This window comes from Protopterus annectens, chromosome 3.part1 (assembly GCF_019279795.1).
Source record: "Protopterus annectens isolate FY-2018-M chromosome 3.part1, PAN1.0, whole genome shotgun sequence".
Lineage (NCBI taxonomy): Eukaryota > Metazoa > Chordata > Ceratodontiformes > Protopteridae > Protopterus > Protopterus annectens.
In genome coordinates, this window is record NC_056732.1 from 1331912100 (window position 1) to 1331934471 (window position 22372).

General features: G+C 38.4%; 1 protein-coding gene across 1 annotated transcript in view; it reads right to left on the minus strand.

The window, feature by feature from the left end:
• MCMDC2 (minichromosome maintenance domain containing 2) overlaps positions 1-22372 on the minus strand; it is a gene marked incomplete at its 5' end in the record, with an annotated part of 2309393 nt that overhangs the window by 533826 nt on the left and 1753195 nt on the right. The window lies entirely within an intron of this gene.

Here is a 22372-nt window from a genome sequence, read left to right on the forward strand (position 1 = left end):
GCCTTAGGGCCAATAGCCTAGTACCTACCTATGAACCTATGAAGGTCCCTAATCCATTCAATACATCTGACATGATCATTGTCATCATGCTCATATCAGCCCACAGTGGAATCCCCTTCGATGTCATCAGGATGGGTGGGACTCGTGTTATTGGATGTCATAGTAACGCTTACTTTACCATACTGCTTCTTTTGGAGATCAGGTGGTTTGGGATAATCTAAACCATTTTCATAATCATGCTTATTCTGACCCAATTTCTTCTTCTTAATGTCCAAACCCCTGGAAATATTGGATTCGATGTTAGAAAAATATGACCATAGTCGTATTTATAACGCTCGAAATCAGTGTCAGTTTTAATACTCCTTTCAAGAATTTCCAGTTCAATTTTAAGCTCTTCCATCTCAGCATTATAGCGTTTAATTATCAACTCAGGAAATTCCAGCCCCTGTTTGTCAAACAAATGAAGCAGTTCATGATGAAAAAGTGAATTTTTAATTAACCCTGTAGGGTAACGTCACTGACGTAGCCCTTTAGGGACTATGTTTTTTATATACATTCATGGAAGTATAAGACCTTCAATTACAGTTTCTTATAACAAAGCATTTTATAGTCAAATACTTTCAAAATAGAAACCAAAGTATTTTGGCAATTATTATTCAAATTACTTTGAGCTGTCGTCCCAAGATCAAAGGCACCAAAACAAGCAGGTCCCTTGAGATAATCCATTCCTGCTAGAATAGCTGCAGTGTAGGGGGATAAAACTAGACATCCTCCCAGCAGTAGTTCTTACAGGAATATTATTAGCTTGATTAATATTAAATGCCCCATTGAGATAAACAGTAAATGGTGCCATGGAAATAGAGGCATATGTGACATTAGATATAGGCATACCTGAAGCATTATTTATAGTAGTAGCTGGCCGCCCAGAACCAATGTTCATATTGTCCAGTCTCAAAATTCTTCTCGACAGGGCATCAACTCTTTCGGTTAATTGTTGGATAAGTGCAGTGAGGTTGCCCATGGCATTCACCTCTGTAGCTGCCTCTCCTGCTGCAGTCAAATTCCCTTCTTGCGAAAAAAGGGATTGAGAATTAAGGACACTCCCACTGGCCATCTTCATACAAACACAAAAACAGTTGATGAAAAGCACCACAAACTTCAACATTGCACAAATGATGACACACCAGGCAGTCCATAATCCAAAGGGTTTATTGTTAGCGCTTTCGTTCACAAAGATAAAATGAACTTTCTCAGACAAACTCTTGCAAACCAACTCAGTCTTAAATAAGGTCTTCATTTAGTTAATATTACATCATAGTTATTCTTAAAGTGATACACATTACACTATAAACTTGCTGCTAAAATCCAAAGTAATACACAGTATCTATACAGATTATGGCCAGCCAGCCCCTAAAAGAATAATAAACAAATAATTCCTTGTCATAATCTGCATAGAATAACTTGCACGTTCTCTGTTTCACAATTTGTGGTCAAATTATCTCAAACTTTAAGGAGATACACCTGTGAGAATTTTTATGGTCATACCTGACATAGTCTTATGCAACTACAAAATCTATGGGGAAGAAGTGGCAAGAAACATGTGACATTGAAATATGTAAAGGTGGCTACACACATGTAAACCTGGGACCCCTAGGAATGTCAGATGTGTGCATGGCCAGGATGTCATGGTGCAGGTGTTACCAAGTATCCTAGAAAATGACACAGGGCACACACATGCCATTATACAGGACTTCTGCTGCCATCTTTAGGTACATGTGTCACATAGTCTAACATACGCTGGTGTGCAGTCTTTGGAGGAGGTCAACAGTAAATACTGGCAGATTTGCACATCTGTCATATGAAACACAGTCCCTCAACAGTACCTGAGTGGCACAGTTGGTTAGCATTCCTGCAAGTAAAATACAAAATGGCTACTTGGGTCACTGTAAGCAGGACATCTTCCCATTCATCCAGGTAGGATATCAGTTGATCACTCTGTATGCATCCACAGGTCAACATGGTCATACAATATTAGATCTTACAAGCTGCAAATACAGTGTGTTTGCCCTGTGTCATTCTCTAGGATACTTAGTAACACTTCCAGTTTCTGTGATAGGTCACAGAGTGTATGCAGATTTACCTGTATATGGGTATGCACGAAGACCTTACCACCACCACCACCTCAAAAAAACTCCACTCTAAAGTATCATAGGACTAACATTTAATGTCTTGCCACATTATAGCACAGCTGATGATCTTAAGTGTCGCACTGACTATGGAGAGAACATCTTCCATATTGATTCTTACTGAGCTTAAACAATTGTGTGCATTGAGGAAAGCACTGGATTTATAGTGTAAGACACACATGACTTATTGTAAGTGTATGTTGCCATCCCTGAATATCTTCAATAGTACTCCAGACGTATCAACAATATATAATACTCCCTAGAATAGTGGCAGCATTGCTGCATCTTGAAACAGCAATATAAAAAATACTACAGTCAGAGTGGGACAAGAACATCATGAAAAAGAACAAAAATGCATGTATAATAAATAGTAACAACAATAACAATATCATTCCCACACACCCACCTTTCAGAAATAGCTGCTGCTTATAGAAATCCTTCTCAGCAATTTCCAGCACTGCTTGGCTTAATGCTCAGTCTTATTTTACTTATTTATTTTATTTATCCTTTTTTGACCTGGTTAGTCCCACTAGGCTATTAGCCTCTTTTCAGAGGAGACCTGAAGTGGTACTATTAGGATAAACTTGGCTGAGGTTTCAGGGAATTTACCTACTCATTTTGATAGGTGATGTGGGATCTAAAGGCAAAAATGCTACCTGAGGTGCCACTGATACTTTATTACAATGAGGCCAATGGTGGACAAATGTCCAATTTCAAATATTTTAGTTGGCCATGCTGTCAGTGATTTACAGTGTAATAAATGTTTCTGAATCACGTCTTTTTCATTGCAGCAATAAGTAATGCTCTTCTAAGAGATTCGCTTACCTACGTGCACTCACATAAGCATGTACAGAGAACAATGGGTATTTGTGGGTGGGTCAATTAAATATATTCTACTTGTTTAGCTAGCAGAAAGAGTAAAACTACTGTCAGAGTTAGGCACCATTAAGCTTGTGCATATTTTCTGTGTCAGTGTTCACACCTCAACAGCATCATGCCATTCCATGCATTTCTGTGCTATGCAATAGTGGTACAGCAACGGGTTACAGTAACTAGTTGCCTGATATCATTACATGCCATCAACATCAACATGCACAGTCATGTGTGACCTTTTGAATGGCTTCTAAGGGCACTGATGTTGTGATGGCTCCCAGGTGATGCAGCAAGAGTTTTCTCTTCCTTCTGCATAGGGACCACTGGGAGTGCCTCCCTGGGTCCCCACAGAGGGTCACCAGTATAAACTGGCTGCCTGGCATACTCTTGCAAAGACAGTCTCTGATGCAACTGGCATGCCCTACTCTAGTGAGTATTGCTGGCACCACTGCAATGACTCAAGAAGGCAATATCCTGACCTTCTTAGCCATCGAAAAGAAGAGATTAGAGTAAGAGCCATTGAGTGGTATTGTAAGTAATCTTTTCAGTGTCTTTTTATTTCTCTTGTATGAAATTTTGATGTTAAAGAACATTTAATTTAGGGTTATTTTTTTTGTTTTCCCTTGTTTTGCAACTGAGTTGTACATTACAGAGAACTTTCTACTGTTCCAGAGAAGAATGAAGCAGTTCTCCAGGCAAAGTGGTGAGTGTGTTTTATTGACATGTTATGTAGTATTCTATAATATTGCTACCTGTTTTGTATGCACAATGCCACTATACATATCTGTAGAAGTTGTATTATTTTGTTACAGTAATGCATCGTAAGTGCTACTGCTGAAATAACTTCCATATTTATTAGGTCAAGGTATATATATTGTTAAGGAAACTTTCAACATGGCTGCACTTTGAGTAAGAGCTTAATTCTAGCTCTCCCAATGTGAAAACATAAATTCAGCAGAGAATGCCAATGGACTTATATTTCTTGGTAAATTTCAGTAATTGTCTAAGTGCACTGCCTGGATGCCAGGAAAAAAGAAATACAGAGGACCTGGAAGAAAATCAGCTACAAAATGTGAAAAAAAAAAACACTGATTGGGAAGAATACTGCAGTTGTTTAGCAAAATGCAGTCAGTGCAAGCTCCAAACATGGCTTACAGTAACCTAGAGGAAAGTATAAGACAACTGCACACAGACCTGATTAAAATAAATAAAACACTGATGGAGTATATCAACTCCAATAACAATGGCTTGGAAAATAGAAGAAGCTTTAAATAGATGTTCAGATGAGTGATAAAACTGCAAAAAACAGAGGTTGAAATGAAGAATATGTTGGCTGAATAGGAGACTGCTCAAAAAGAGATGTTTCAAAAATAACAGAATTAGAGGACAGAGCATGTGCGAAAAACCTGAGATTTTTCTGCTGTAGCAGAGAAACTGGAAGGATCAGACTGCGTTAATTTCATGAAAGCACAAATAAGCAACTGGACTGGTATTCCACAGCAGGAATTGTTAATTGAAAGGGCACATTGTGTATATTTTCTAACCCTGGCTATGAAAAAGCAACCTAGACCTTTAATAGTAAAGATGCAATCGTATCAGCAGAAGGAGTTGATTCTGACAAAACTGTGGCAAAAGGACAAACTACTAAAAGTGGGAGACAGCAGAGTGTTTGTGGAGAATGATCACTCACTATACACCAGGCAGAAGAGGAGTAAATTTATTCCACTATTCAGGAAATGCCGAGAAGCAGGCATGACATTTCAACTGCTATACCCAGCTATCTTCAAAATATTCTTTCCTGAAGGAACAAAATAAGTTTTTGATGCAGTACATGCTAAGGAGGAAATACAATAGTTTGTACAACAAAAAGTGAGCTGCAAAACAAAAGGAGATTCTGCTTCTTGATTTTCTGGTAATAAACACCACAGAGAGACTGTGTCAGTGAAACTTTTACCAATGCTTCTACAGAAAATGCTTGATAGAAAGAAAAAAGCACAACAGTTGATTAGAGGTATCGAGAGTATGTTGGAAATGAAGCAGAGACAGGATTTGGGAGAACAGGAATAAAACTAGTAACTTGGAAATTGACAAAAGTGGGATTACAAAGCAATACTTATATTTGTGAAAGATGACAGGACAAAAAGTCTGGAAATATTGGACCTTTTTGAATGTTGTTAAACTTGAAGGGGTCTCTAAAGCATATGCCCAACTTCATTTCATTAATGTTTGGAAAAATACTTAGGAGAGGGGAAGTGGAGGGAGAAAGTTAACTGTAAGTAAAACATTTTTTTTTCTTAATAGTAGTATTTTTTTATAGTACATGATTTTCTTTGCATGCTATAAGGTAAAGTTTTCTCAGTTATTTTTAAGTGTAATGGTGATATTAATGTAAACATTTGCTCTTTTTTTCTTCTCTCTTTTTCCTTGTTCAGTTTTGAGAAATGCAGGCACTGCAATGTAAAAAAAAAAAAGACGAATCTGGTCAAAACAGCACAGCAAAAGAAAAATTGATGTATCTTTTCAAAGCTTTTTTTTCCAGCAAATAAATGTTTACTTAGTGGCAACCCTGTATCTGGTCCTCATGTCTCCATGGAGACAGTCTGATAAAGAGAAATGGCTAGAGTATGTTTTCTGAAAGCATTCAAGTATTTTCCCAGCTGGGACAGCTATAACGATAAGACAAAACCAGACAACACTTAATAGAAGCACAGGCTGCACCATGCATCTCAGCATGGATACCATTTCTTTTAGGTTAAGTCAAGTCTGTGAGTGTGGCTGTCAAATTGGGACACTTGTTCTTATTAGGAGGATAAAACTTCAATATTGGAAGATGTATATAGCTTTGTGTGTTAGTATTGTTAATATGTTTTAGGGGAGTATAGGGGTGTGTTTTTGAGGGCTTTCTATAAAACAAAAAAAGTTTTGTAAGATGTGACATTGGATCAAATGGATATGACAAGAAACAACTGGATAAAAGATCAGCCTGCCAAACAGTGTATGCATGTAACACAAAAACTGAAACAAGACATTTAACAAAAAAGTTGTTACATATAAAGGGTGTGAAACTGTAATGTCTTTAAATATCAATAGTCTCACAGATAAATACAAAAAAGAGTAGTGAACTATATTAAAAAGTACAAATAGGAAACACACTTGGAAAGAACAGAACATGTGATTTTGATAAAGAAAGGTTTTCATGATGGTTAATCAGAGGAATACCTGGGACAAAGCAAAATAAGAGTAATAATATTAATTGCAAGAGGAGCTCCAATAGTGATAGTAGAGGATAAAAAAGATAATAATGGCAGATTTGTAGTAGTAAGGGTCTATTGGCAAGGGAGGAAGATTACACTGGCATGTATTTATATTACACCTAAAACTGCTACAAAGGAGCTTAAAAACTTCTGGGAGAAATAATCAGCTTTCAGCAAGGAATATTACTTATAGGTGGGGACTGGAACTTGATTTCCAGCAGTGGAGATGTGTCAGGGGAGCCCAGAAGGGAAAATATAACAAAGGAGAGTAGCTGTTTGAAGAAATTTATGAGAATACTTGGCATAGAAGATATGAATTAGTACTAAGAGTTCAGAGTGAATTTACATATTATACTCCCCAACATACCAAAACTGGGCTAGGTTAGATAGAATTTACATTTCACGGGAACATGTGCATTTAATTGAAAGTCTTAAAACACACCTAATAACTATTTCAGATCAAGCATCAATAATAACTAAAATAAAAACACAGGGTAATGAAATAAAAATGAGATATTCCAACTTATCTGTTGAAAAAAGAGAAATTGAAAGAACGGATAGTGGAAAGTATTCAAGAGCTATTAGAGAAGATAGAAATTTCTTCTGAAAGCATAGCTAGTAAGTGGGGTAAATTTAAAGTGGATTTTATAAATGGGCAGTACAGTGGTGTAGTGGTTAGTGTTGCATCACAGCAAGAGGTTTTCTGGTTCAATTCTTGGCTGGGGTGCCTTCTGTGCATGGGTTTCTTTTGGGTGCTATGATTTCCTCCCACATTCCAAAGACATGCAATACATGGAATGGGCATTCAAAAATGGCCCTAGGAGTGAGTGTGTGCATGCGAGTGTGTGTGTGTGGTACACCCTCAGAGGAGGGTTAGGCCTTGGGCTAGCAACCTGAGTCCATAAAAACCATAACTGCTACAGAAACAACAAGTGCTATAAGGTGCTCATTGCCCAATGTACCATATTGCTGCGTAAATGGGAATGACAGAAAGAGACTTTAAAAATGGGGTGGAAATAAAAGAAAGGAAGATATGGTTAAGAAGTAACAAGAATTATTTAGAGGGACTAACATGTGTAAAAGTATTGCAGAACAAGGGGAATGTCACAGAACAAGAAGAGGAACAACTGCAGAAAGTTAAACATAAAATAAGGGATTGCCTCAGTAATGTGCATGGGTTTAGAAAGATTACTGTTAATCAACTGTTTTTTTGATAATAACTCTAGAGCAAAAAACATTTAGCACAATGATTCAGGCAACAGAAAGTAAAAGGGGCTGTCACCAAACTTAGAGAGCCTATAAAAAGGAAGATATCAAGAGATCCTGTAGGGATATCAGAAATATTTCAGAGAAATATGAAAATCAAGAAAACATACAAATTGAAATGTTTATGGAAGAATTAAATATGCCAAGGTTAGAGGTACCTGAGGCTCAATTACCAACAGTTAGGATAGGAGGAGATAAGATAAAAATGGTTATGTATACCTGATCCACATGAAAGTCCCCAGGAACAGATGGTATTCTTGTGGAAGTTTGGACGCTAGGAGGAAAAAAATCTGATAAAGATCGGAAAGGTTTTGTTTAACAGCATTTTATGAGGAGAAGTACCTACATCTAGGAAGAAAGCAGTGGTAGCTGTAATACCTAAAGAGGGTAAAGACCCATTATATCCAGCTTCATACAGGCCCATTTCAATACTAAACCATGATTATAAAGTGCTTATGTCTATAATGGCTAAAAGAATGGCCAAAGTGATGCCAAAATCGATAGATATGGATCAATGTGGTTTTGTGGAGGGGAGGCAAACATTTGACATTAACAGAACATTGATAAGCCAGAGGGAAGCAGAATGTAAGAAAATACCACTGTTGTTGTTGGTCTTGATGCAGAGAAAGCATTTAACAGAGTAAGCTGGAACTTTATGAGCAGATCAATGGAAGAATTTGCATTCCCTGATAAAATTATAAGGTTGATTAGGAGGATATATGCGGGATCGAAGGTGAAAATTAAAGTGGGTGGGTTGCTCTCTGATAATTTCTGCTTGAACAGATGAATCAGGCAGGGGTGTCCTCTTTCCCTTTTGTTATTTGCATTATATTTAAAACCACTGGCAAAGAAAATAAGACACTTGGAAATTCAAGGATATAATTGGTATGGTAGTCAAGAAAAGCTGGCTCTATTTGCAGATTATATTATTTTATACCTGCTAAAACCAGAAAAGATCATTACAGTGTTGTAGAACATTTTGAGACAGTTTTAAATCTTTTCAGGATACAAAATTAATGAAGCTAAAACAAAGGCAGTAGCGGTAAATTATGTACCCACACACAAATTGGTTCATCAATATCCATATTTTTGGGGACATGACAAAATGAAATACTTAGGAGTATGGATTTAAAAAAAAGATTCCTTAGCATAATGGTTAAGGTGCTTGTCTTGCATACACAAGGTTTGATCCTCACTTCTGCTAAAAACTTCAAAATTATTCTGGTGTAGCAGCCAAGGATATGTAGGAAGAGACTAAACAAAAAATAATACAAAAACTGAGAAAGTAGAAGTGCTGTGATATCAATAGTAAGATATAACCAGTTAAAATGTTTTTAGTCTTATACACAGGTCAGACATATTTTTATCAACCAAAGGAGAAGTTGTGGATAGCAATAAATAAAAAGCTGAAGGGTTTTTTTTAGGAGGGGAAGACAGCAAGAGTCAAGTGGGATAAGCTGATTCTTCCAAAAGAACAAGGTGGATTGGGATTACGCAATTTGAAGGGGGATTTCAGAGCTACACAGTAAAGGCTCTTATACATAGCACAAGCAGAAACCTATAATTCAAAGTGGAAAGGGATGATGATGAAACAGGAGGAGGCTCAAGAAACAAGGAGAGACTGGCATTTTGGATGTTGATCTTTAAAAAGAATTACCATGGCCAGCCTTTGACCAAGTGGTGCCCTAGGCAAAAGGGCTCCACAGTACCCCACTCCACTCCACCCGGTGCCCCCATTCTGGTCTACCTGCACCATCCAGATTACTTTTTATTCATTTTTTTCAAAAGTTGTCTTACTCATCAGTTTTTCCTGTTTTCATTCAACACATTTTAAAGAAACCATTTCTTTACTGCAAAAAAAAAAAATATATATATATATATACTAGAAAAGTGCCCTGCCTAGAGAGGTGCCCTAGGCGGCCACCTAGTTGGCCTATGCCTAAGTCCAACTATGAGAATAACAATAATTATACAGAATATTATATTCATAAAGTAGCAAAAAGTATTCTAAGAACTAAGCCAATACTGGAATGGAGAAAGGGGATTCTGCTGATAGGGGTGACAATAGGCAAGAGGGTACTGGAATTTATTGGAGAAAAACTCCAGCTTTACTCTGTAGAATATTGCCTACTCCGAGGTGATCTCTGCCTAACATATAAACTATGTCAAACCCAGAGCTGTTGGACATGCTACACCTAAAGAAATCCCAATTCCTCCGAGCTACACACTCTAGGGACCTAAACCTTGTCACCACAATAAACAGGACATATTTGGAGGGATAGATTCTTGTCCCAGAGACTTCCCATACTCTGGAACAGGCTACCCATCTATATCAAGCAAAGTTCTTTATTAGCACTCTTCAAGAAAAATCTTGATGAGTGGATGGGAAATAGGAAATACACGCTGGAGATCACTTATGTGTCTCTGCTCGACAGTGGCACAGGAAAATAACTTTCTTGTGTGGCGTAAGCCAGGGAACCTTGTTAGCTAGGCTTACACAGGCCCTTGGGCTGATAGGTTCATAGGTAGGTACTAGGCTATGAACCTATAAAACTGGTAAAGGAATCAAGGTATTGGGAGTAAATAACTACAAAGGGAAAGGTAATATAATGAGAAGATGCCGAGAATTTATTTAGACTGCAAGTTAGAGACTGCCTTTCCTATCAAGGATTAATATCAGAGTATAGGCAAAGAGAAAAAAATATCTGGGGTCCTAAACAAAAGACCAGCACTGGTAGATTTTTAGTAGAATCTAGAACAGAAGCTGCTGTTAAAAAGGAAAAATTAGTAGACCATATAAACTTTTGCATGATAACTGTAAGAATCAATACAGGAGGTTAAAGAGAGATTGGATAAGCAATTCACAAAGAAACAATGGGGTTTATATATATATATATATATATATATATATATATATATATATATATATTGTAGGATTTTTGCTTGGAAATGTTTACATAGGTATTTTTCTACCCCAAGTAGACTCCAGACAATTTTTCCTCAGGTAGACATTAAAATTTGGAGGTATGATGGGGAAGAAAGACATAATTAGGAACGTATTTTCTGGATGTGTAATGAGTTGGCAGACTAACGATTCCCCGCAGATTACTCTATAGGGGATAGTAGGTGAGCAAATTGGTGTATCTAGGGAAATTATATTCCTGAGCTATGACACAGAATTGGAATTCCCTGGGCATAGCAAGGCCTTGCTGAGTCTAATTATGGTGGCTGGCAAAAAGCAATTAGTAGAAAATGGAAATCAAAGTCTAAACCAATTGTACTAGAAATAGTGAATATATCAACAGAGATAAAACAACTGGAACTGGGAGATTTAGAAAAGGTAGGAGCAAATTACCTAGGAAAAAATTGGAATTGTTGGAACAATACATACAGGGGAGGAATGAGGTTTAAAAGAAGGCAGGATTTGAATGAGCTATGTAATGTCTGACTGACAAATGATTAGGTAAATTAGAAATGATGTATAATGTTTGCAACTAAAATTATACCAATATGGTTTGTGATGTATAATGCTTGCAACTAAGATTATGTCAGTATAGTTTATTTTCATTTATATAAATGTATGATTGCTTATGTCATAAGTAATTTAATAAATATGTTTTTTATTTAAAAAAATGATGTATTGCTAAGTTATATTATGTAGATTTGGGCTTAACAGGTGCCATACTTCTTATAGGCATAAGTGCATAACTAGATACCATTTGTTGGGACTGAAAAACAATACTTTTTGTATTTCTAATAATTCTGCTTTCGCACCTACAAGCAAAACCCAAAATATGGTCATAGGTCATACAGACATTTCTAATACTGAGATGAGCACATATATCTACTGCAGTGACGTGATGAGTGATCTTACATCCAGGACCCGTGCAGACTGCCCAACTTATAGTTATGCGTGTTGGGGGGTAGTCATTGTTTTATTGGGACAGTATAAGTGGATGTCCTGAGGATGGCTAATGTGGGGTTTGTTTTTGGGGAAAGTATAATTTGTGTGCAGGGTAATGTTGTGTTGAGGGCCCTATATCAAGTACTGACTGTATGCCCCTTGGCACCATATGGACCATGCTTCAGTCCAACAGGTGTCACTGTTAATTATACTTCCTCCTTGGCATATGTTTGTCATGCTACAGCCATGTTATGCAGGTTGTTGTATGCAATTTCTATATACAGTGCTTGTAGACAGTCCACAGGGCCAGTAATCCAGAAAGTGGTTATGATATTTGCCACATAGCAGTCCCATTTCACCTCTGTTTCATCCATATCTTCACACATAATTGCAGCAGTGATGCATGTAGACAAAACTATTAGAAGCGTCATAGCATGCTGCTTGTGTAGTACATATTTGCATACCAATTTGATAGGTAATACATCACAGACATAATACTAATGTCTTTTTTTATTATTGTTTTCTCCCTCTCCCTCCTTTTGTCATATCCTTTTTTTATGTTTGATTTCATGTCTGTTGTTTTATAAAATGAAGTTATGTACTCATCATAACTTTCTGTGTTGTCCATTTTCATTCTTCCTCAACTAATGGGTTTGGATCTGATCCTCAGATCTGACTCAGCCATTGCTAAAGCTTGTGGCAACCAAAAACTCTCAAGCTTCTCCCTTACCCATAATGCACCACCCCCATGTATCTCTGATCTTGTTTGCCAACATTTAGTGGAAAGAAATATTTGCAGTGCAGTTAAATAAGCAGACAACTGTATCTAGAGCTCAATATAAAGGACAGTATTAGATCACTAGTGAAAACCTCCAAAGCAAATTATGAATTGAAACTAGCCTCCATAACAAAGGGAAACCATAAAGTCTTCTTCAGTTACATCAGGAACCTCCATGGCAAAGCCCAGGCTTTTTCCTGAATTAGTACTTAACAGTATCACTTGCACTGATCCTGTTGACTCAGCTTTTTCCTGAATTAGTACTTAACAGTATCACTTGCACTGATCCTGTTGACTCAGCACAATCTTCACCCCCTGTCCCCCCCAAAGACCCTTTCAACATCCCCGATACTTGTCCTGCACCTCACATGCCCATAGATCAAGTATTACAGGCCCTATCCAAGGAAAAAAACACAGCTTCCATGGGACATGATAGTATCCCAGGATGTATTCTGCACCAAGTCTAGCAAGAACTGGCTAATCCATTGAGCATCCTATTCGACCACAGCCTAAGAACTGGTTTCATTTCAGCAGAGTGGAGAACTGCCATTGTAATTCCCTTGCACAAAGGTGGTGCCACTACTGACTCTGGAAACTGCCATCCAATTAGGTTGACAAATCTGATCTGTAAAGCCATGGAGTGCATTGTTATGGATCTCATAAACAAGGACATAGGCAATCTCCAAGCACTTGACCCCCACCCAGTTCAGATTCATCAAGGGAAGATCTTGCCTGTTGAACCTGGTTGACTTCTTTGAGACTGTCACCAAGGCCCTGAATGACGGAAAGTCAGTACATACAGCTTGCCTTGACTTGGCCGAGGCCTCTGACATAATCTCCCACACAGGCATCATCAAAAAGCTAACACAACTTGGCGTAAATCCCTATCTCATCAGGTCAAGTCAAAATAGGCACCTCCACTTCTGATAGCAGACCTGTCACTAGTGGAGTTCCCCAGGGATCTGTCCTGGGACCCCTACTGTTTGGCATCTATTTCTCAGTGGTCCAGGCAAAGACAAAAGGTCTGTGGCTAACCAAGTTTGCAGATGACTGTAAGTTTGGTGCTGTCATTGACTCCCCAAATGATGTTAACATACTGCAAGAGGATCTCACCACAACTAATGACTCATGCCAAATTCATGGCCCCAAGCTAAATGTAAAAAATGTATCATCATACCATTCGGCAAAAAAATGACCCCTATTGATTACCACATCAATGGCAACCCCCTAAGCACACAACCTTTGGTGAGAGACCTGGGCACTCAGGTTGATAACATCCTCATATTTGACCATCATGTAGCGGAAGTGATCAGAAAAGTCTTTTACTTGATTCATCTCATAAGTAAAGGGATTGCATCCAGAAAAAAAGAGGTTATTACCTCTCTGTACTCCTCCCTCATTAGACCAATAATTGAGTATATAGCCCCATTTGGGATGTACCTCTCCAAACATCTGCACCAACTGGAAAGGCCACTGAAATACCTCACAAAGAGAATCCATGGCCTCCAACACCTGTCCTATGCAGACAGGCTTAAATCACTATCACTCTACTCTGTATCGTACAGATTGTTCAGGGGCATACCTCTTAACCTCTTAGAGGAAAAAATCTGGAAAAAGCCTAAAATGATTGGAGGGGGGGACGACAAATAGGGACAGATTTTAAATATTGCTCTTACAAACTTCGAAAGTTGATAGAATAATAGGTTTTGCATTAGCATGAATTTTCTGAAGGATGTGGAGTCTTAAACTCAAATATTTGTCATTATTTAATGACTTCAATCCTTAGCTATTTGCCAGAAAGGTACAGATTTTAGGAGGAACACACCAAAAATATGAGGCAAAAATCTAGACCTTCTGCAGAAATCTGTACAGTTGAGAGGTATGCTCAGGGGTGATCTGTGTCTCACCCACAAGGCAATCTTGGACCCTGCCCTACTAGAGACGCTCCATATCTGTAAGTCTAACTCCTCACGCACTACCTGCTCAAAAGGCCAGAGTCTAATATGCTACATCAACAAAACCTGGAGAGACAGATTTGTCTCCCAGAGGCTACCCCATCTCTGGAATAGACTTCCCAAACACATCAAACAAAGCACCTAACTAACCCTCTTCAAGCGCAACCTTGATGAATGGATGGGAAATCACAAATTTGTCCTAGGGGTTCCACCTGTGTCCCTCCTGACAGGGGTGACAAGTGCTGACTGAGGTTTCTTTTTGGGGATAAACTCTTGGCTAGGCTTGGAAGTGCTCTAAGGCCATTAGCCTAGTAACCTCCTATGATCCTATGATATCCTCTAATCACTTATTCTTCCAGGAGTCTTCAAAGGATGGGGGTTGGTGAGTGGGGAGTTGAGGAAGAATACAAATGGACAACACAGATGGAACGTTATGGTGAGTATATAACTTCTTTATCTTATGTTGTCACTTTTCATTCTGTCCTCAACTAATGGGACAGAGGTCCCCAGCTTCCTAGGATCCTACCTCTGGAGACCAGATCCAACTTGCAATGAGTAACAAAGGTATGGGGAGTAGCTCAAGTTGCTTCAGCACATATATCATCCATGAATGTTCTAGAGTGGAAATCTGAGGAAGTTGCCATGGATCTAGTTGAATGGCCTAGTATTGGATTTGGTAAAGCAACACCCAATTTGCTATAAATAAATGAAATACAGTCAGTTATCCATTTGGCTAAAGTTACTTTGGCAACTGGCTTCTCAGTTTCCCTTCTGCAAATGAAATGCAAAATTGGTCATGGTCATGTTTTCTGATGTCTTTTGTCCTATATAGGTAAAAACATAATTGTCTGTGGACAGGGCCGATAGCCTAGTACCTACCTATGAACCTATAGGAAATTCATCCCGGGGATCACCTCTGTGGCTCTGCTCGACAATGGCACAGGAAAATAATTTTCTTGGGTGGCAAAAGCCAGGGTACCTATTTGGCTGGGCTTGTATAGGCCCCAGGGCCGATAGCCTAGTACCTACCTATGAACCTATGAACATTCAGTAAGTGTAACATGTATTCACCTTTGTTAGCAATATTAGGAAAGGAAACTGGCAAATTAATGGACTGACTGATATTAGATTCTGGAACCACCTAAGGAAGAAAGGATGCATTGGTTCACAGTGTAACTCTATCCTTGTGAAAAATCAAATATGGAGGTTTTGAAGACAAGGCTGGAATCTCTGAAATTCATCTGGCAGAAATAATGCCTACTAGAAATACTGTTTTCCAAGAAAGATATTTAAGGTCACACTTAGCTGCTGGTTTGAAGGGGGAATAAATTAGCACCTTCAGTACCAGATTTCGATCCCATGCTGGGTAGGGTCTTTAAAGGGAGGTCTTAAAAGAAATGTGCCTCACCAAAAGGATTTGCAGAGCTTCTGAGAGGCAACAGAAGAACCATTAAATCCAATATGAAAATTTGATATTGCTGCTAAATGAACTTTAACTGTTGAGGAGCTAGCTCCTTCTTTAAAAAATAGGGCCAAAAATTCAAGGATGTTATGTACTGGATCTGAAAATAGATCATCATTGTTTTGATGTGCCCAGTAAACAAACCGTTTCCATTTACTGGAATAAAGCTTATGTGTAGAAGGTTTATGGAAAGATAAAAGTATATATCAGACTGGGTAAGAGAGCATAGGTTATCTGGCTATTATTGGAATTGGACAAGCCAGGCTGTCAGCAAGAGTTTTGAGATGTCTGGATGGATCATGTCTGTTGGGTGAGACAGAAGGTCTGGAATTGGATCCAGAATCCAAGGTTGGTGAAGTAAATGAGACCAAGGGAAGGGGAACCAAATCTGTTGAGGCCACTAAGGTGCAATGAGCATGACTTTGCTCTTCAACATGGCAGCTTTCTGTAGGACTTTTGGAATTAGAAGGATTGGACTTTCAGAACTAGAGGGATTGGTGGGTATGCATATAGTACACAGAGGTGCCAGTCATGAAATAGAGCATCCCTGGGTGACTCCTACTGTTGGCCTCTTTGGGGAACCAAGTGCCTTGGACTGTTTTCCCCAGAAAATGCCCCCCACCCCAACTGGGAAGCATCTGCAGTCACTATTTTCTTGGGTTGAGGGGGAATGAATGGACAGCCTTGTAGAACCTGATCTAATTAAATCCACTACCTGAGATCTCTTTTGCATGTGTGAGTGATTCGTATCAGAGTTGACAAGGGTTGGTAAAGTATTGACCATTATGTTACTAGCATTCACTGTAGAATCCTCATGTAAAATCTGGCTAAAGGTACTAGTGTTATTCTGCTGACATTGACCCTAGAGCTTGAAGAATCAAGCAAGCTGAAATTTTGGTACTGCAGAAAATTTTTCTGACTTGTGATCTTATAGTTTGACCTCCAGTTAAAACATGTTGTAGTTTTTGGTTATTCTCACATAAAAACATGTCTGGAGAACCTGATCTTTTGTCCTTATCAACTGATGCCTGGTCAGGCAGGTAATGAGTCAGTCATCTAGATATATAAACACCCGGAATCTTTGCAGTTTCAACTGACCTGCTACTACTGCTTAACATTTGGTAAACACCCTGGGGACTGTGGTGAGACCAAATAATGGAATTCTGAATAGGTAATGACTAGCACCTAGCTGGAAGTGTAAGTACCTTCTAGACCATTTGTTCATCTTTATGTGATAGTACACATCCTGAAGGTCTTTCAAGCACATCCAGTCATCCTTACCCAGAAACAGGAGAATGGACTGAACTGTGACTATCTGGAACTTTGTGTGTTGAACTGATTTGTTTAAGTTGATGAGATCCAAAATTGGTCTCCAGTCCCCTGTTTTCTTTGGCACTAAAAGAATCTTATGTAAATTCCAGATTCTATCTGGTCTGGTGGGACCTTTTGGAAGACTCTTTTTTCTAGCAGCTTTTGAACCTTAATTCTTGCTTGTTCCCTCTGATTGAGTGGAACATAAGGGATTTTTCTTGAAATTGGAGGAAGGAGGGAAAAGGGTATTATACAACCTCTGTAAATAATCCTCTGCACCCAAGTATCTGTCATTATTTCTAGCCAGGCTCTCTGATGCAGGAATAGTCAACCCCTGATTAACTCCAGAATAGAGCAATCAAGCTTCCTTTCAGGAATGCTGGAAGAGTCTGTCAAAGAAAGCATCTCTGAACCCTGGTTTTGTGGGCCACCTCTGCTGCAGGGCAGCATCTACCATTAGAGTCTCCCCCTCTCTACCCCTGGGGAACTTCCTCCATTTGTATCCTGGAAAGATCCCTGGGATTTCTTGAACCACAACTTCTGACCAGCTCATTGATTCCTAGAAAAGAATTTTTGAGGGGTCTAAAAATGAACGTCCACAGTAGGCAGGGTATTTCCATCCGTTTCACACCTGGATAATGTGTCTTTTACTTTGGGGCCAAACAAGGACGTGATGTGAAAAGGAACATTGACAAACAAAGACACAAAGGGCTCGGCAAAATCACATAAGTGCATCCAGGCATGCCTCGTAATACAAATGGCTGAACCCACTGCCCTTGAGGTTTCTTTGGCTACATGCAAAATGAGCTTCATGGAAGAATTGGAAACAGATTGCAGGGTAGCCAACTGAGATGTCATGGGAGATTGTACTTCTTCAGAAATGGATCCTGAAAGGGTATTTGAGACCTCTTTAATCAAATCCCTTTGTAATCTGGTGAAATATGCCAAATAATTCAGTGACCTTAAGGTGAAGGTCACTAAAGCATAGACATGCTTTCCAAATCTGTCCATCACCCAAGACTACCTGTTGGGGGATGTATAGTTCTCTCCTCGGCAAGTTCCTTTTTAGTGGTTGCCACCACAACCATGGCATCAATGGGCACCACTTTCCCCAAAACTGTTTGTCCACAGATGGTGCCATCATTTCGTCTGGTCTCCAAAGTATAGGTTCAATATTGTTGGGCTCCTTCCACATCCACCAAGAGATCAACTCAATGAGCTTATTAGCAGGCAGAGTAACCCAGGAGGTAGACGGACCAGTACTGAAAGCATCCAGGAATATAGGCTCCTCAGATGAAGGGTTGCTAGGCATCCAGCTACCTCTCTGCTTAAGGATTTCAAGCACCCCAAATTTTGCTAAATTAAACACTATCTGCTTGAGATTAACGGTCACCACATATTTCGCATAAAGTGGCAAATGAGATCTGAGGTACTTGGGGTTGGTGCATTATGGGTAAAGTTGAAGCTTGAGATTTTTTGGTTGCCATGAGCTTTAGCAATGGTCGAGTCAGATCCGAGGGATTGGATGCAAACCCATTAGTTGAGGATAGAATGAAAACTGACAACATCAGTATCTGCCTTTTCTGTGCTAGTGGCATGGCACAGGTAACCAACCTCATCAAGCCTGGTCTTTTCCCACCAACCTACTTGGTTCCAGACATACTTCCCTGCCAGATATGGTGGGGGGGGGGTGGAGTGGTTGCATCACCTGTTGAATGTGGCTGTCACTCACTGAAGATGAGTGTTATTGTTCTTTTCATGGTACTCACTTGAGTTCACATTTAGTCACACTGGAGTTGGTGAAGTCAGTAAAGGAGTTGGTAGACTGGCAGCTGGAAGCCTGTATTGGCTACTTATATGGTCTTCAGGTAACTTCAAGAGTCATAACACTGCATTGTTCTGCCTTCACCAACTCAGGCAGGGCTCAGTAAGGAGGGCAGTCAGCTTGCTGACTGACTTCTCCCCAGGTCTAACCCAGGCAGTGTGGACATAGAGGATTATACCCATCCTATCCTCCATCACGGTGTTATTCCTTTTTGTGTGTCATCTCCTTTATCTTTGTTGTTAATTCCTCCCCATTGCCAATGTCTTGCCTTTGTCACCTCCTATGTGTGTCAGCACCTCCCCGTTTGTGTTTTATGTTTTTTTTTTGTACTCCTGCTTTCAAATCTATACCCTTGTTCCATTCTTTGCCTTGCCCTTACAGGATCCCCCATCTTTCCTTTTCAAAAAAAAGTGGTTTACTATTGCTAAAAATATACCCTTCCCCCACTCCCAATCCCTTTCTTATAAGCCTATTTCCTTGTGTATCTTCCTTTGTTTCTTGTACCCCTATCCAAATTATCTTAAATGCGCAGTTCTACCCAATCTTAAGCATTAAAATAGATATAAACATTGCTAAAGGCCATTTATTGTGGCTACCAGTCATTCACGTAGTGTCTTAAGGAAGTGCAAGTGCACTCACTTAGATGCATACCTTCTACTTGCTAATTACTTATGCTGTAGAAAAGCACTCAAACAGCCGTTTTCGCCCAAAACGCCTTTAATAGCACAGCACAGCACACCACATGAGAAAAATAATGCTGAACACCTCAGAGTACATTTTTGTCCAAGATTTCATCAGAATAATTACCTACATCACTTCCCTCCATTTTATACAGCTTACAATTCATCAAAAAAACAATAAAGCAGTCCATTAAGCCATTGAACATAATTAATTAATTTAATACCTAGACATATAAAACCAAAAGCTTATAATGGTTAAAATACTAATAAAAGCATTTCATCATACCATTACATTCTTATAAAAGACCTAATAATTCCTATTCCCTAAAATAATCCATAATTAAATTATATTAATTAATAACTTGATAAAACGTCTAATGCATTTAAAAGGCTATGTTTTGTTGCCATCAAACTGCCTAAAAGTTTATTACATTAAATATTTCAGACTATCTAAAAACATGGAATGGTCAACACAATATGTTAAAAATGTTTATAAAATACTTATAAAATATTTATAAAACCATTTGATATCTATGTAAAACCATCTATTAATGAGGGACAATACTATAAAAAGGTTTGAGTATCTTGAGAAACTTTTTTAAAGGAAAATAGTTAAGCAACCTATAACTTGGCCGCACTTAGCTTCAGTACTGGTGCAAGGGAGACCATCTCGTTGAGCCCTGGCCATTTGTTTGCCTTCATGACCATTTGCCAGTAAACCTCACAATATTTTTTTGTGTCTCCCATGGTCCCCCTCTGATATCCATCTGAACTTCTTCCAGCACAAAAAATAAAGACGTAGCTTCCTTACATGTTAATGTATGCTTATATAGGGCATTCCTATTGTTGCCCTTTTTAATGTCATAACTGTGCTCATATATTCTCTTTTTTTAAAAAAACTCTCGGTCTTGCCTACATAGAAACCTCCACATCTTCCACACAGGGCCAAATAAACTAGCCCCTTAGAATCACAGTGAGAATAACATTTTGCACTAATACTTCTATTGCTACTAGGAATGAATATCTCTGATTTATTAATAATAAATGAGCACTGTGGGCAAGCCCCACATTTATATGTCCCCACTCTTTTAGTTCTTTTTTCTGGGCCTTTCTTTTCCAAAATGTTGTTAATACTTTTACCTTTCCTAAAAGCAGACTTTAGGGGATGGTTCAACTCAATGTACAGGTCAGACAACTTACAAAACATGCCCCATTCCTCTTTCAAGATCGGAGTAATGGTTCCAGCATCCCCACTGTAGTCCAACACAAAGATATTTTGAAACCTATCTTTTCCATCATTTACCTGTGGGTTATCTCCGGTCCCATTATTTTTCATACCTAAAATGGGTGCAAACCTATTATTTCTGTTTTCAAGGACTTCATTAAAAATTTCATTAATTATTTTCTCCGGGTATCCCCTATCTAAGAACATATATTTCAATCATTCACCTTCCTGCATAAAGTTCACATCCTCTGATGTCATTCTACTCCTGACATACTGACCTTTCACAATGCTCCTTTTCTGTGCAAACAGATGGGAGCTCTGAAAGTGGAGAAAGGGGTTGCAGTAGGGAGCTTTCCTATGTATCTTTGAAGTGAACTTATTACTATTATAGTCCATCCCTATATTCACATCTAGATAGTCAATGGAACCCTGTCTTATTTTATAGGTAAACCTTAAAAATCCGTACTGTTTGTAATATAGTTCAAGAATTCATCAAATCTTTCCTCACTCTCTTCCCAAAAAAGGCAGATGTCATCTAAAAACCATTTATAGAGGACCCAGCAGTCATTGTATACTGAATTAAAAATAAATTTCTTCTCCCACCAGGCTAACACCAGATTTGCAAAGGTTGGGGCGCACATGGCGCCCATTGCCACTCCAATCAAGTGGCGAAAGAATTCTCCCTCAAAATAAATAAAGTTGTGTTTTAAAACCAATTCCATTAAGGTTAAGATCAAATAAATGTCCTTATCATTAAAATCCTTGTTGTCCCTTAAAATTTCTTCTAAAAATTCCAAGCCTTCTTTATGTGGGATGGAGGTAAAAAGGTCAACTACATCAATTGTAATAAAAACATGTTTTCCCTAAATAAATCATTTTCACATTTATGAGAAAATCACAGGAATCTTTAATAACATTTATTGCATTTAATGAAATACTTTTCAACTTAAAATCCAAGAACTTCGCAATAGGGGCTTTAACAGATTAGCTAGACCACTGGTCTCATGGATGGGTCAATTGAATCCTTATATACTTTTGGGATACCGAATATTGTGGGTACCCTTGGTTCCTTGTTATAGAAAAATTTAAAAGTCTCAGTTTCCATCACCCCTTCCAGTACTAAATCACTAAGAGCTGCATAAATCTTTCTATACGCGATGTTAATTTCATTAATTAAGACCTTAGTGTACTTAATTCCATCATTTAACAGGTGCATAATTTTACTTTCATATATAACTGAGTCCATAAGGATCATACCCCCTTATCCGGTTTCATAACTCTAACATATTTATTGTCACAAAGTGTGTTTAAAATAGACCTTTCCTCTTTAGTTAGGTTAGACCAAACTTTATTTTTTAGAACTTTTTCTCTTAAACTACTTTCCACCATGTTCGGAAAATTCTTTAATTGTGGATGTAGGGGTGGGTTCCATACACTCTTTTTCTTCAACATTTCTACTTTTTCCTTTTGTTCACCTAACAGTAATTCCAGATTTTTCTTTCTCACAAACATTTTTAAATCAATAAGTAAATTACTTTTATCACTTTAACTCTTGGGCACAAACTTAAAACCCTTCACAAACAACTCAAAAAAACTTTGATTCAGTCCCAAGCTACTGTAGCTGAATATTTTGTAACCATGGAAGGTTAAAAT